The following is a 14,404-nucleotide window of genomic DNA, read 5'->3' as shown; positions in this document are numbered from 1 at the left end:
AAAACGCAGTCTGCCTCTTTCAGACATTTTGACATCTGACAGCAGGATTAGAAAATAGGTCTTACTTCAAATATGCTTATTTTCTTGAAATATTTCAAGACCTCTATGCAATCAAGCACTACAGCAGTTCATAAAAATGTTTAGTTAATTTCAGAATAATTACCAACTCAATACATAGACTGGGGAAACAAATGCTCTTTTTCTAGCACAGAAGTTGCAAACTGCATATTCCATGTACAACACTGCATTCGGTCTGGTGCTAAAAACTGATGCTTATGGCAGAAAGTTTCATGAAAAGGCAACGCACAATCCGTAACGCTCTGCCCGCTCTGTCAGGCAGCGCCAGAGCCAACCCACCCATCGCTCCGCCGTGACCAGGCATCCCGCAAGCAGCACGGCGGCAGTCGGACGCATCGCCCAACACCTGGGTAATATCCCACTATTTATTAGCGTAAGCCTCGTCGACATTTAATTATTTTATTTAGAACTTTCCCTAGAATGCAGTACTTATCATGAAGTGCTTCGTTCCTGAAAGTCTCAGCTGCACAGGTTTACTCCTCCTCTGACATCCTCCTACTCCACGCTACGAAGAATTCACCTGTAATCTGGCTCGCCTTCATTCCCAAGGGAGAGTTTACGAGCAGTGAATTACAGAATGATTGGCATATGCTTAAGTTGCACCTTATTTTTCCTACATCCCTTGCTAAGTTTTGTCGCCTGGGGTTCAGCGAGAAGTCAAAACATCCAGCAAAATCTTACATGAATCAGAATCTAAATAAATAAAGAGTAACTCAAAACCATGCTCCAATTTACACATCAATAGGTAAGAGTACTGGAGGCTCTCAGAGGTGACATGTGAACATGAAACTTGATTTATCAACTGTTTGTCAATTAGCTTTTTACATGCCTGTATTTGTGAGCCCTAAAACTTACAAATATTTAAACTGGGACACAAACAACAAAAACCTGCCTTAGGCTGAGCCCCAGGGTAAGACAGAGACATTTATGTCCTTGGAGGGGGAGGCACAATAGGGGACAGGCTGCAGCATAAATGTTATCAATTTATTTTAACGTCAACAATGAAGAGCGCTCAGAAAATGTGAAATGGATATGGTACTGGCACAAATCAAACTCTCAGGAAGGTTTGGTTCCGTTTTAAGTTCCATGCAACTAACAATATTAAGCTGCTTTTTACTTTTATATTAAACTATTTTAAAAACACACCATTTAAAGTTAGTGAATTACATCCATTTAACAAACAGAACTATAGATTACAGGTTACTTCACAAATACAAACTCTTCAAGAGAAATAAATTTAAATTTAGCAGACACATGAAGCTGTGCTGTACGGGACCAATTTAGAGGGACTCTGCAGAACAAGGAACTCTAAAGCAAGAAGAAATAAATATTTAGTAAGCAAACATACTGACATTTATGGACAAAAGTCACAGTAAAAGAAAATGCATTTCTGAAGGTCAGATGATCCACATCCACTGTAGGCACAGAAAATCCTAGACAAATAGCTTAAACTTTAGATTTTGAAGGGCAGCTCGTCGCCCTTTACTAGCAGAAATATTTCAAGACGCTAAGTGGCTACAAGTATCTGACAATAACAGTCATAATATATACTTAAACATGAAGAGTCTTACAGAAACTAGAAGCTTATCTGAGTTTCTGGCATACGCTGTGCCTTTAAGACACAACAAACATTGCTCCAGAACTGAAGACCTAGAAGACAACCTGAAAACGCTTTCCCCACCTCTGTTTTCAAAACAGGTTCTGGAACTTGGTGAAGGGGGAATGTAAGCATTGGGTAAGAAAGGTTTACCTATCTAGCTGTCTACCTAAAAAAGGATGAGGAGAAAAAGAAGAAAAATAATAATAATAATTTGATTGAAGCCGATGTAGTATATTCCCTTTTACCCTTCCCACATACGTTCTTTTCTAGCCCAGCAATTGTTAACAACAAGGCATCCTCTAGAGTTGCAGGACTGCCTGACTAGCACGTATTACTAAAGATGTCTCTATGGGCCTAAAAATGTTATTATAACAACACTAAATAAAGAGCATAAATTTCAAGTTGAGAGAGTAATTTATTAGACAACGTTGTATAGAATATTAGCTTGTTCATTGCTTTTTAAGATCTAAACTTAGTCAAATGCCTGTTAGTAACAAAGATAAATGTAATGGCATCCTTCCCAGCCAAACTGCAACGAGAGAATGCTCCCTCAGAAACTGAACACTGTAGGCTACAACATACGCAGTAAATGAAGAGACTATCAGAAAGATAAGAAAATAGGCATTCACATTCAAACAGAGCATCCAAACATTTGCCGATTAAATGCTTTTAAGAGCCTTAAAGTAGGGGCTAGTCAGCTAAGACTAAGGCTATCTCCAGCCTAGCCGCACAAACACCACATCGAATGACACGAACCATTCAGCTTGCTTTGGCATTACTGCTGGTACACCTAATAAAAGAGGGGTCAGGCACTGGAACGGGTTGCCCAGGGAGGTGGCGGAGTCACCGTCCCTCGCAGCGTTCACCAAGCGCCTGGACAAGGTGCTACGAGATACGATTTAGTAGATTAGTGGGTAATATTGGTGATAGGAGAACAGTTGGACTAGATGATCTTGTAGGTCCTTTCCAACCCTGTGTTTCTATGATTCTAAAATTAACACTAAAACTAGAACTACTCAAGTCCTTTCACATTCACTGCTGTACAAACTGACGAGCAATACGTACCCTGCGCTCTCAATCTGGAGGCACTGAAGCCTATGTAGCAGGTTTCAGGAGAATGAAACACAAGGCAGCTGCTGTGACTCAGAAGAGGTCATGACAATTTCATTCCGCTATCCTCAAACATTCCTAAAACAGGTACAGCAAGCTAAATATTACAATTATTGTAGTCATTATAATTGAAAACAAAGTTTAAACACTCGATAAATAAATCACAAGTCACTGATGCAAAAACGTTGTGGCCCGATACTTCATGAGACATGAAAAATACTTAAGAGTCAACTGGTTTCCCATAGTCAAAAAGAAAAAGAAGTATTACCTCTGTTAATATTAGCTTTAGTTCTGCAATAAGACATAGCATTTAATGCTATTTTTATTGCTAGTTTAATTCAATTAGTCTATCATTTACAGACTACTAGTCAGATTTGTCTCACCCAATAAACTTAACAAGTACAGCAAAACGTCTTTACTAACAGCAGTCACACAGAGTAATAAAAGTCCACAAAACCTGACATTGTACTCACACAACAAAGCTTAAGGCGCGTCACCAGTGCTCCTCTCTTATTCCAGAATAAGGAAGTACAGTCATCAGACAAGTGAACCAAATTGGGAAGACACAGCAAAATAATTTTCACAGGTCTCTATTAAAAAAAAAAAAAAAAAAGATAGCATGCATCCTTGTCCGCTTCGTTAGATAAAAATGCAGTTCATCTGTATAAGCAGAGCACAATACCTAACAACATGAAGAAAAGTCAGATGTGCAATGATTTTCTCATGTAGTAGGATCACCATATATCATATGGTAACACTCAGAAGTTTCCTAAATCAAAAAGAAGAATCTGACCCGAAACACAAGTGCAGTGGTAGAGGAAAAAAGGACAGACTGGAGCACCACGAGTAGCAGGGCGAAAGAAGAGCACGTTGTGGAAATTCAAGATGCAGATTTTTCGGACTCAAAGACAATGAACGTGAAGTTGATGAGGGAAGCTAGCAGTCAAGCAGACTACTGAAAAATCTTCCCAGCCGTATTTTAAGCAGATCGCAGAGACACGAATATCAGGAGGGGAGGGAGGAGGTACTTGAAGTACTCCAGATGACAGACACAGGCCTAAACTTTATTTGTAAAGACTGAAAAAGAAAATGTGATCTTGGAAATGTTGTTTGGACAAGGAAGAAGAAGGATATGAATAAAACATGACTGTGGATTCAAGGAGAAGAGAAAAAAAGAGGGCTACTCCCAAATTACTGCCCCAGGCGACAGAGGATTATAGTGCTGTCAGCAGCATTGCAAATGGAGAGCAAACGAGTTAAATCTGAGAGAGATGATAATGAGCTCCAAGACATTCAAAATGTTTATGATAATAAGAGACACTGCAAGGAAACGTAGGGCTGAATGAAGGCACGCAGAGCGGCGAAACTCCAAAAAGAAACGCGGTAACCTAAATAAAGGAGATAGCACAGCAGTTCTCTACAAACACGGTACACCTCGGGATTACTGGGAACAGGCTACGAGCAGTCCCACAGATGCCTACGTTTCCCTGCGGTGCAAATGGGCTTATTCCCACCACAGTAAAGCAACGCTTAGCTGTGCGCTTTGTAAAAAGCACGGCAACACTTTGAAAATGTAAATAAACGTCCCGGCTGCACATTGTACTACCTGACAGATGTATGATAACTATTTCAGTTACACTTACTGTGGTCACTTGGAAGGAAAAGCATGTTTGAGTTAGCATAAAACCTGTAGTCTAATTACATGCTTCAATCACTGTTTGAATTACTGAAAAATACAGTCAGATACAAAGAAAAACCTAAAAGGAGTATTCTACGCTCTGCTTCTAATGGTTGGCTGAGGAGGCTAAACCTCTTCGACGGTGTCTAGGAAAAAAAAAAAAAACAACCTCCACTTGAGTTTCAGTATTATCTTTTTTTAATTATTAAACAAAACAACAACATCAACTACGCTCCACAGGAGTAATTCAAAGATACACATATATATTTTAAACATAAATACAACAAACAGTCTCCAAGATGTCGGAAGAATCTTAACATGCTTCCCTGAAGTAGTAGCCCTCCCTGGGTTTGCCTGGTATCTTAATTTGCCTTTGGTTTCAAAACTCGAGGCTTGCCAAGAGCTATTCCTTTCAAAACCTCAGGAATTCCATTACTAGTTTTAAGCTAAATTAAAGGAAAATAGAAGCATTCAACGCATGGCAAAAGTATGCACAAAGTGTTTGTTGATACTCATAAATAGACTGAAAAATTTAGCCGTCTGAAGGATAACTGCTGCACAGTCAGCTCTGTTCTGCTCGGCCGTGCAAGCGAGCAAAAAGCTGCTGCTGTCATTTCCGAAGAGCTCAGCACAAGACACGTTGCTACCAAAATGGACTACAGTTAGCGGCGGATCATTCGTTTGTCACTCGAAGCTATATGTAGGGCAGAGTTTGCATTTCGGCAGAAAACAGCCGGAGTTTCCCTTTTAAAGCTGCTGCTGCAACAGCTCCATTCGGGGAGGAGATGTCAGCGTGTGCTCAGGCACAGCAAAACCCGTCAACTCTCCGCCCCGTCATGAAGTCAAGGCATTCCCTCTCAGAAATACGTGACTACATACTGCTACAAAAAAGTATCATGTATGAGGACAAAAGTCTACGAAAGCTTTCTAGTCTAATCTAATATGATGCCGTTGAATATCTTTCCCCTGCCCACATACTCAGCGCAGCGTTGCTACCATTATTTTTACTGACTGACTTCGGGTAACGATGAAACGTCCCCACCTGCACACTGTGCGACGTGTCACACTGAGGTGTCACACGTAATATCCCATCCAAAGAAAATCTGCCTGACAAACGGTTGCTCGATGGGTGTGGGGGTAAGAAACGCCATCGGGCAAGGTGTCCCACGCAGCTGAACTTCTTGGCGGCAGCCACGGGAGATCGGTGGGCCTGGCAACACAACGGCTCCAAGTCACTGTTCGGCACCTTCCACCAGGAGCACAGGAGTCCAGGTACCTCACGCTGGACAGAGGGTCTGTTTTATCCTTGAGAAGGCAGGAAATCAAAGCGACTTTTCACCACTGAGTCAGCACACAGTAACAGATCGGTGGTTTACAGCAACCATCACCACCGTAGGAATGACGGCAATAGCAACTGAGCCCTGCCAGGGCCAAAATCCCAACGAAGAGAAGCCCGGAGAAGGAAACCTGTTCTTCTGGCTAAAGACACGGTGCCTGGCTTTGTCAACCGAGGTCCCGGCAAGAAGTCTGGGAATTACCCTGGGCCACCTGCGAGTCAGCCTCAGATTAAGCACAGCTTACAAAACAAGAGCTTCAGTACTCCACGTACGGATGTGAGAGCGTTTTAGGAGAACAAAGCCATGAAATTAAAGTATTCAAAAAGAAGAGAAGGAAACAGTCAGTAATCATAACGCCATTTCCACTAATTAGAAAAGAATGCATATAGTCGATCCCAAACATGCAATAATCGTGAAATTTTATTGTATAAACATCAGGAAAAAAGCGATTAGTTCTTTTATTAAAGCCTAGGGATAATTATTTTTGTTGTCATTTCAAGCTTGAGGGAAAGACTGAAATCCTGGAGAATTACACAGCTCCAGGAAGATCGGCCGCAATAAAGACTGATATACCGGGTATCACGATTGCTGCCGGCCAAGCAGCAGCAGAAAGGAGGAAGCTGAAGAGTGCGCTGTGTTGGGGAATATGTGAGGTACACACACACATACAGGCACATACACACGTGTAACGTGAGAAGAGATCACCACCCGTTTGTGACCAGTTCACGTCTGAAATGAAAGCTTACCTGTAGCAGAAGGGACGACCAAAGGGGAAAAAAAAAAAAAAAAAAGATGCTTAAGAGCAAGAGATGCAAAGTCTGCTATATTATGCATGTTCTTGGGCAACTTCTACACGACTGAAATATCATCTGTGTAAGCTGCGTGAAACGACATCTCTGGACAGCAATTTTCAGCCAACAGCCCCTCAGTCAGAAAGAACAACGTCACACAGCAGCAGCCAAAGCAAAAGCCAGTAAATTTGTTTCAGAAAACGTGGCTGACCAGCAGTAGACAGATGAGCTCCTCCAGCAGAAGCTACTGCCCGTGGTTACTCATCGCCAGCCGGCAGAGAGGCCACCACCCCTACAGACCTGCGAGGGCGGGGATCACGTAAGGGATCACGTAATTCATCCACTTCAGGAGGAATTCCCCGTGGCACCCGGGTGCTGAAGGCAGAGCTGACGCTGGCCGTTACGCGCCGGCTGTGCCGAGGGCAGGCAGCACCACCGACTAGCGGCTCCTTCGCTGGGAAGGATCGTTCGGTGCCATAATCGGTGGCAGAGCAGAAGAGACAAACGGCTGCGGGATGCAGCATCTAAAATTTTCAGAGATGTTTGCAAAAAGCAATGCCTATCCACATCCTGAAACATTAAGTAAAGCCTGAAAGCCTTAAGACAGGCTTTGAAAACCACACTGTTATTTAAGCAGAGGAGTCATACGCTGCCTCCTAGGATGCTGTCTGAAGTTAACAGCATTAAGTCTCAGGTCAGCATCGTAACTTTCATAGTTTTTTTTGTTGGTGGTGCTGTTAAACCTATTTACTCTTGCAGGATATCTTGCGGTTTTCTTAGCACACGCTCTGATAACTGTCTGTTCTGAAGTTACTCTTTAAGAACTCAACACACACGCTGAACAAATCCATTGTTCCAAGAATTTGACGGATGAACTGCAGTTATAAGCAGGAGCGTATTTTTCCCATTAAGCACCGCTAAACAAAACAATAGGTACCAAATGCAAACACCAAAAAAAAAAAAAAAAAAGAAGAGGTATTAGTATACAAATGGCCAGATTCTTCCCTCAAAATCCCTTCGGAGTGCATAGCAAAATCAGCGACACGCTGCCATGGATTAAGGGGTCTTAGCTGTGAATTATGCCCGTGAGCTGTAACCAAGAGATGCACTCAAACCCTCCAGGCGACCTGGCTGAACCAGGCCAGGACCAAGCGCCCTTCAAACCGGCACGACGCGTCCCTGTCACCGAAAGCAAGGGCCGCACCCCGCTCCCACCGCCAGCCCAGGTGTTTGTGCAGCGAACCCGGCCTCCCCCTCCCCCTGCCCCTCCCCGGCTCCCTGCGCACCTCGGCCCGGCCCCGCGCCGAGGAGGAAGCGGCAGGCGGGGTGCAAACAAACAGCAGCACCCTGCTTTGCCATACGCTCTCGCCGAGCCCGCGGTGCTGCTTCCCGGCTCACGTCCCACGGTGTCCGTGGCGAGACGGGGCCCGAGCAGCCCCAAGGGCTCGCAGGCAGCTCAGCCCCCCACATCGGCATCCCCAAGGGATGGACAGCGGGCAGGAGGCCAGAAGGCAGAAAGCCCGACTTTGACCCGCTTGCGATGCCGGGAAACACGCCTGTGCACCACCACAGCTCACATTTAAACTTGCCAAAGCAGCTCAACGGGATTATTTTTCACACCAGATTTAAGACTAAGCGTTGTCACCACGTTTTCAGAAGCCTAAGCAGCCGCAGCCTACTCGGGCAGAAGCGGTAACGGCGTTCCCAGCTCCACTCTTCATGGTTAGCGAAATGAAGACAGAGCGGGAGCAACGCTAACCTAATAACGGTGCCTTCGCCAGACGTTCCTCTAAACAGCACTGATTAAATTGGCCTGGGCTTTTTGCTTAATAAGAACATATATGCCATAAACCCAATACAGCCACGTCAAGTATTATCTTAACTGGAATTTAATGTTTACCAGAAATTTAAATAACAGTTCAGGTGACTAAAGTGGTCCTAAAGTGGCTCAGGAGTGGATTTCACCACTATTCAGAGAGCTGCATCGCTTACACCGCAAGAGCCAATGGTCGCAGAAGGCAGTAAGCCTGATTTGGGTTCTGGATTAGACCCCTAATAAACACGGATACAGCTACTTTCAAGCTAATTTTTGAAGAGTAAAGTATCGTAAGCAGTAGTACAGATAGGTGGTTAGAAATAACGTTGCTAACTTTCAACCGATGTAATTTATTATTGCATCATCAGGTTTTAAAGGGAGTAATTTCCATGGCACGTAAATATCCTTGTTTACGCTCACCCAGTTTAACAGAGGACAGAAACACACTAATTTAGCAGACGGGACATATCGCATATCAACCTCAGAGATCAAGAAGAAGCTGAAGCGCAGGATTATATTGACAGATCCTCAAACCAGTCTTCACAAGTGCCGTATACTGTATTCTTTGACAGTTTATGAAACTCCTTTTCTTACAAAGCTGGATTCTTCCACAGACTGCCTCAGACAACGTTTTGTATAAAGGCTGCACTACTTCTCTTTAACAGAAGTTTCTCACACGAGGAAGGAGCAGACCGAGTTACTGTGCGAGAATTACACAGAAATGAGACCAGTTTATTTGACTACAGCTAAGCACCAACATTCAAGAGAAGACACTGAACTGGAAAGCAAGCAAAGCCCTGCGAAGCCATTTAACCTGGTATAAATACAACTGCTGGAATGTTGTTTCACCAAGCGTTTTCAAAGCATTCTTTACCTGCAAGCAAATAAACCCAGAGGTTCTCGGTCAAGAAATGACGTCCTTAATCACTTTGCTTTTGTAATGCGGTTCATATTTTTGGACTTGAACTGGCAGTTTATGCTGACACCAATACACATTTCTTTTTAAGCAGGCGTGGACCGGTGTGCATTTCAGATGCACTTGCTGAGAAAAACAGGTAATGAAACAATGTCCCCGGCAGTTCTGCTGACCCCAGCAGGAAAGCAGGATGCTTACAGGGTCTGAACCCAGGTGTCTTCATAACAAATCACTTTTCACCCAGCAGTGAACCTTAGAAAAAATGGTCCTTCATTCCCCTAAACGCAACCATATTGTGGAGCAAGGAGCGCAGGGTTAATGACAGAGTCATAATACGGAGGTACTGTGAACACCGGTAAGGCAAAATATTTTTTCTCGTGACACTACATATCGCTCCGTCACTAGCACCTTAACCCACAAGCCTCAAAGACGACTCAGAAGCCATACAGAAACCGAAAACCTTTCCTAACTCTTTTAGCACCCAACCACCACCGGCAACTTTCGGACTCCAACCCCGACCTCTGCTGCACGCCTTCCCTGCGCGTATTACACACAGCGTTTCCACCTCGGCGCCCGTCAGCGCTCCTCAGGGCTTCTCCCCGCGATTATCCCGATTATCCCGACCATCACGAGGAACGAGCCGCGGGGCCAGCAAGCGGCGGCAGCACCCCCGCTCCCCAGGCACCCCCGGGTCACCCCGGGCGGAGCGGGGCGAGCGCGGCCCGGGCTCCGCTCCCCGCGGCCGAGCCCCGCAGCCGGGGCCGGACCCTGGCTGGCGGCCGGGGGCTGACAGCTCGCCCCGGCCGGACCCGCCGCCGCCGCCGGGCTCGCCCCGCGCCCCGCAGGCGGCCCCCCGAGGAGGAGCCGGAGCAAGGGGAGGGCCCGCACCCACCTCCGCCGGCCGCCGCCGCGCCGAGCCGAGCCGGGCCGGGCCGGGCCCCGCCGGCGGTGAGGGGCGAGCGGGCGGCCCCGCGTCCCGCGGCGGTAACGGCTGCGCCTCCCGGCAGCCGCAGGGCCTCGCGCTGGGCCGGACTCTGCCCGCCACCGCTTCCGGGGCACGGCGCGGACGCCTTCCGGGGGTGGCGGAGGGGGCGGCGGGGCCTGCGCGGCGGCGCCCAGCGGCGGGAGGGACGGGAGGGGACGGGGCGCAGCCCGTGAGGCCGTCCCGGCCGGGGTGGTTGTGGAGTTAACGTCTAAGCACGCGCACACCCAAATGAAGCGGTTGGGTCGCAGGTTGAGCAGCCAGCGAGCGGTGCTTAACGCGTCCCCATCGCGTGTCACAGAGTCATCAGGGTTGGAGAAGCCCTCCAGGATCATCTGCTCCAACCACCCCCTGCCACCACTGTCACCACTGAGCCTAAGCACCACGTCCAGCCTTCCCTTGAGCACCTCCAGGGACAGTGACTCCACCACCTCCCTGGGCAACCCGTCCCAATGCCTGACTGCTCTTTATGAGAAGAAATGTCTCCTCATTTCCAACCTGAACCTCCCCTGGCACAACCTGAGGCCATCCCCTCTAGTCCTATCGCTAGTTATCTGCGAAAAGAGACCGACCCCCAGCTCCCCACAGCTTCCTTTCAGGCAGTTGCAGAGAGCAATGAGGTCTCCCCTGAGCCTCCTCCAGACTAAACAACCCCAGTTCCCTCAGCCACTCCTCACAGGACTTGTGCTCCACGACAGAAGCATTTCCCCCTTGTGTCCAACTTCTCTGCTCTTACTCTGACTTCTGACTTCCCCAAACAATGCCTGGCTTCTGGTCACTTCACAGAACTGCTCAGCCCATACATCCAACCTTCTTAGCAGTCATGCACCTTGTGTTTTGACTGCTTCAGTCATCTGAGGGCTGTCACAGGGAGAATGGAAAATGTTGCTGTGTTAGCTGCTCACCTTTTGTCCCTGCTCTTGACAGCAGATGAAGCAGAAGCAAATGAATGGCAGCGGTCCCCAGTGTCCAAGTAACCTGTGGGCTGTGTGAGAGCTGGAGAAGCTGAACTTCGTGCAGAGGTTTTCTTCAACTGCATGTCCTAGAAACACAATGATACCTGAAAGGGTGGATGTGGATGAGATCAGAGGAGACGAGATCTTCCTATAGTTGGGTCATGTAACATGAAGTCTCTAGCAAACATGGCCATCTAACGTACTGTGTATGCTTGTATATCTCATAAATGTAGCCTATCTAATGGGCTACAAAACAACGAGCTGGTCTAAAGACAGACATCTGCAGCACAGCTTGTGTCCTTTAGGTACTCTTTTACACAGAATTGCCTTTAAGTCTCTTCAGCCGTAGTTGTTGATCTTGATCTGTGAGTCCACATCCAGCTAAATATTTCTACATTGCAATTTTTCCATAGCCCTCAGCCGCATCTGGATAAGCAATAAACAAAGGTTCCACAGGTCTCTTATGTTGAGTCTTTTTTTTTTTTTTCCCTATTCTGTCAAGGGGGGTAGGAAAAGCGCAAAGAGAGGTGAATGGAGTTAGAGCCAGCTGGAGGCCAGTCACAAGTGGTGTTCCCAGGGCTCAGCACTGGGGCCACTTCTCTTCAATGTCTTTATCAATGATCTGGATGAGGGGACTGAGTGTACCCTCAGTAAGTTTGGGGACGACAAGTTGGGTGCAAGTGTTGATCTGCTTGAGGGTAGGAAGGCTCTGCAGAGGGATCTGGATAGGCTGGACTGGTGGGCCAAGGCCAATCTATGAGGTTCAACATGGCCAAGTGCTGGGTTCTGCACTTGGGGCACAACAACCCCATGCAGCACTACAGGCTGGGGGAAGAGTGTCTGGAAAGCTGCCTGGCAGAAAGGGAACTGGGTTATCGGTCAACAGCCATCTGAATATGAGCCAGCAGTGTGCCCAGGTGGCCAAGAAGGCCAACGGCAACCTGGCTTATATCTGAGGCCAGCAGGACCAGGGAGATGATTGTCTCCTTATACTCGGCTCTGGTGAGGCTGCACCTCGAGTACTATGTTCAGTTTTGGGCCCCTCACTACAACAAGGACATTGAGGTGCTGGAGAGTGTCCTAAGAAGGGCAACGAAGCTCCTGAAGAGTCTAGAGAACAAATCTTATGAGGAAGGGCTGAGGGAGCTGGGTTGTTTAGCCTGGAGAAAAGGAGGCTCAGGGGAGACCTTATTGCATTCTACAGTTACCTGAAAGGAGGCTACAGCGAAGTGGGGTTTGAGCTCTTCTCCCAAGCACCAACAGGTATGACAAGAGGAAATGGCCTCAAGTTGCGCCAGGGGAAGTTTAGATTGAATATTAGGAAAAAAATCTTCACTAAAAGGATTGTGAAGTATTCAAACAGGCTGCCCAGGGAAGTAGTAGATGTAGACCATCCCTGGAGGTCTTCAGAAAACATGTAGATGTAGAGCTTAGTGACATGGTTTAATGGTGGGCTTGGCAGTGCTAGGTTAAAGGTTGGACTAGATGATTTTAGAGGTCTTTTCCAAGCAACGTGATCCTGTGATTCTATGATTCTAGCTCTTACCATGCATTCACTCATGTGAATGGCTGTATTTAAACTACACGTCAGTGTTTGTTTCGGGTCTGGATAGCATGGCATCTCTTTGAGGATCTAGTTCTACAGCTTAATCAGAGGTGAAGCAGTGAAATTTTTCACCTGTTTACTGTCCATCTTCACTATTTACTGAAATGTTATCTTAGCTAGCTCACTCAGATTTTCTGGCAGACCAATTCTGTATTTAGACACTGCTACTTTGCTGTATTCTGCAGCTATTGGGTATCATTCTCCAGCTGAGTTTTTCTAGCTCCTTAAGATCATGCTGTGTCTCACCGCTGTTGGGAATTTCTAACTGGCCACGTTGTTGCTTCTTTTTCTCACTTCATAGATCTTTCTGATCCATGACATATTGGTTGCTGGTCATATCTATAATCATTTTTGTCATCTCAAACTGAGATATCTGTCAAGATTGCTATTCTTTCAAAGATTGCACAGCTGCTTGCAGATGTCTGCAAATTATGAACCTACATTGCTTTAAATCTTTTGATGACATCTTCAATTCTGTTTTGGATCTTCCTAAATTTCCTTTTGAATAATTCCTTCAACTTTGGAATCAGAGACCTCCTCTGTCATTTCAGTGTAGCTCATATTCTCTCCCTTTAAAAATGAGATGCTGCTGCCAATGCCACCTGTAAGGCTTCTCCATAAGCAGCTAGCTCAGAGCTAAAACTTGTAAAACTACTATTTTAGTAGCTAAACATTTCAAATTGTTTGCTTGGGCATTTTTTATATGGTCTTATACAGTGGCTACAGGATGTGCTAACTGGCTTTTCTGGGGCAACAAAAGTAATCGTACATTTAATCGTTCTCTGATACATAACTGGTTTATCCAATTAAACGTTGTGTTTAAAGGTGTTAATTTTAAATACTACTTAGAATAACTCCTTTATTAATAATGACACTTTCAGCCCAAATTAAAACTTTCAGGTTAACACCTCTTTTTTATTTAAAATTCTGAAGGTTATAGAAGTATTTTGGAACAATTCATAGTCTTTGAAAAGGAAATGAGCTTGAACTGCATCAAATATACTTACCACAGCTTGTGTTTCCTTAAGTTTTCATTTCACTGTCCTAATGTATTTCAGGATTGGTTCATAGATCTGTCTTGTTCCAGTTCCTGGTTTCTTACAAGAAGGGACCAACATCGTGGGGTTCGTCATGAAACTTGTACTCAGCAGATCAATTGCTCTTGCCTGTTACCTACGTCGATTTAACAGTATTCAATTCTGTAAGCAAGAGAGCAGTCCCGTCACATTAAAAATGTTAACAGTAGATTTATCCATTAAGAAAGTTCTCCCTTATTCATCTTGTGTTCTTAATGCCTGGGTCTGACAAAGAAGGGACTATGGGGGAATGGAATGCCACATTCTGCACCATGTTTTTGCAGTTTCCTTTCATATGTTGTTTAGAGATTCATGGCAACAAACTTCTTCAGGGTATGAAGAGAAGAGTTATATTTCTTCCCCCAAAAACCTTTGGAACCTATCCCATTTCATGCATAGTTTGTCTTCTCACCTGGGAAGCCTTTTCTGATCAGCCTGAGATTCCCCAGCAGGAATAT

General features: G+C 45.7%; 1 protein-coding gene across 2 annotated transcripts in view; it reads right to left on the bottom strand.

Annotated features, from left to right (window-relative positions):
* FRS2 (fibroblast growth factor receptor substrate 2) overlaps positions 1-4,594 on the bottom strand; it is a 50,248-nt gene extending 45,654 nt beyond the window's left edge. Inside the window, exons 1-2 of one of the 2 annotated variants that reach the window (XM_040553101.1) lie at positions 3,582-4,594; positions 3,262-3,378 (exon numbers count right to left, since the gene is read on the bottom strand). The gene's annotated coding sequence lies outside the window, so the exon portion shown is untranslated. Of the gene's footprint in view, positions 1-3,261 lie in introns of both variants that reach the window. The other variant, XM_040553124.1, reaches the window with a different exon arrangement.
* Positions 4,595-14,404: the final 9,810 nt, after the last annotated feature.

Source organism: Cygnus olor, chromosome 1 (assembly GCF_009769625.2).
Source record: "Cygnus olor isolate bCygOlo1 chromosome 1, bCygOlo1.pri.v2, whole genome shotgun sequence".
Taxonomy (NCBI): Eukaryota; Metazoa; Chordata; class Aves; order Anseriformes; family Anatidae; genus Cygnus; species Cygnus olor.
This window is presented reverse-complemented; position numbering and strand designations above follow the sequence as displayed.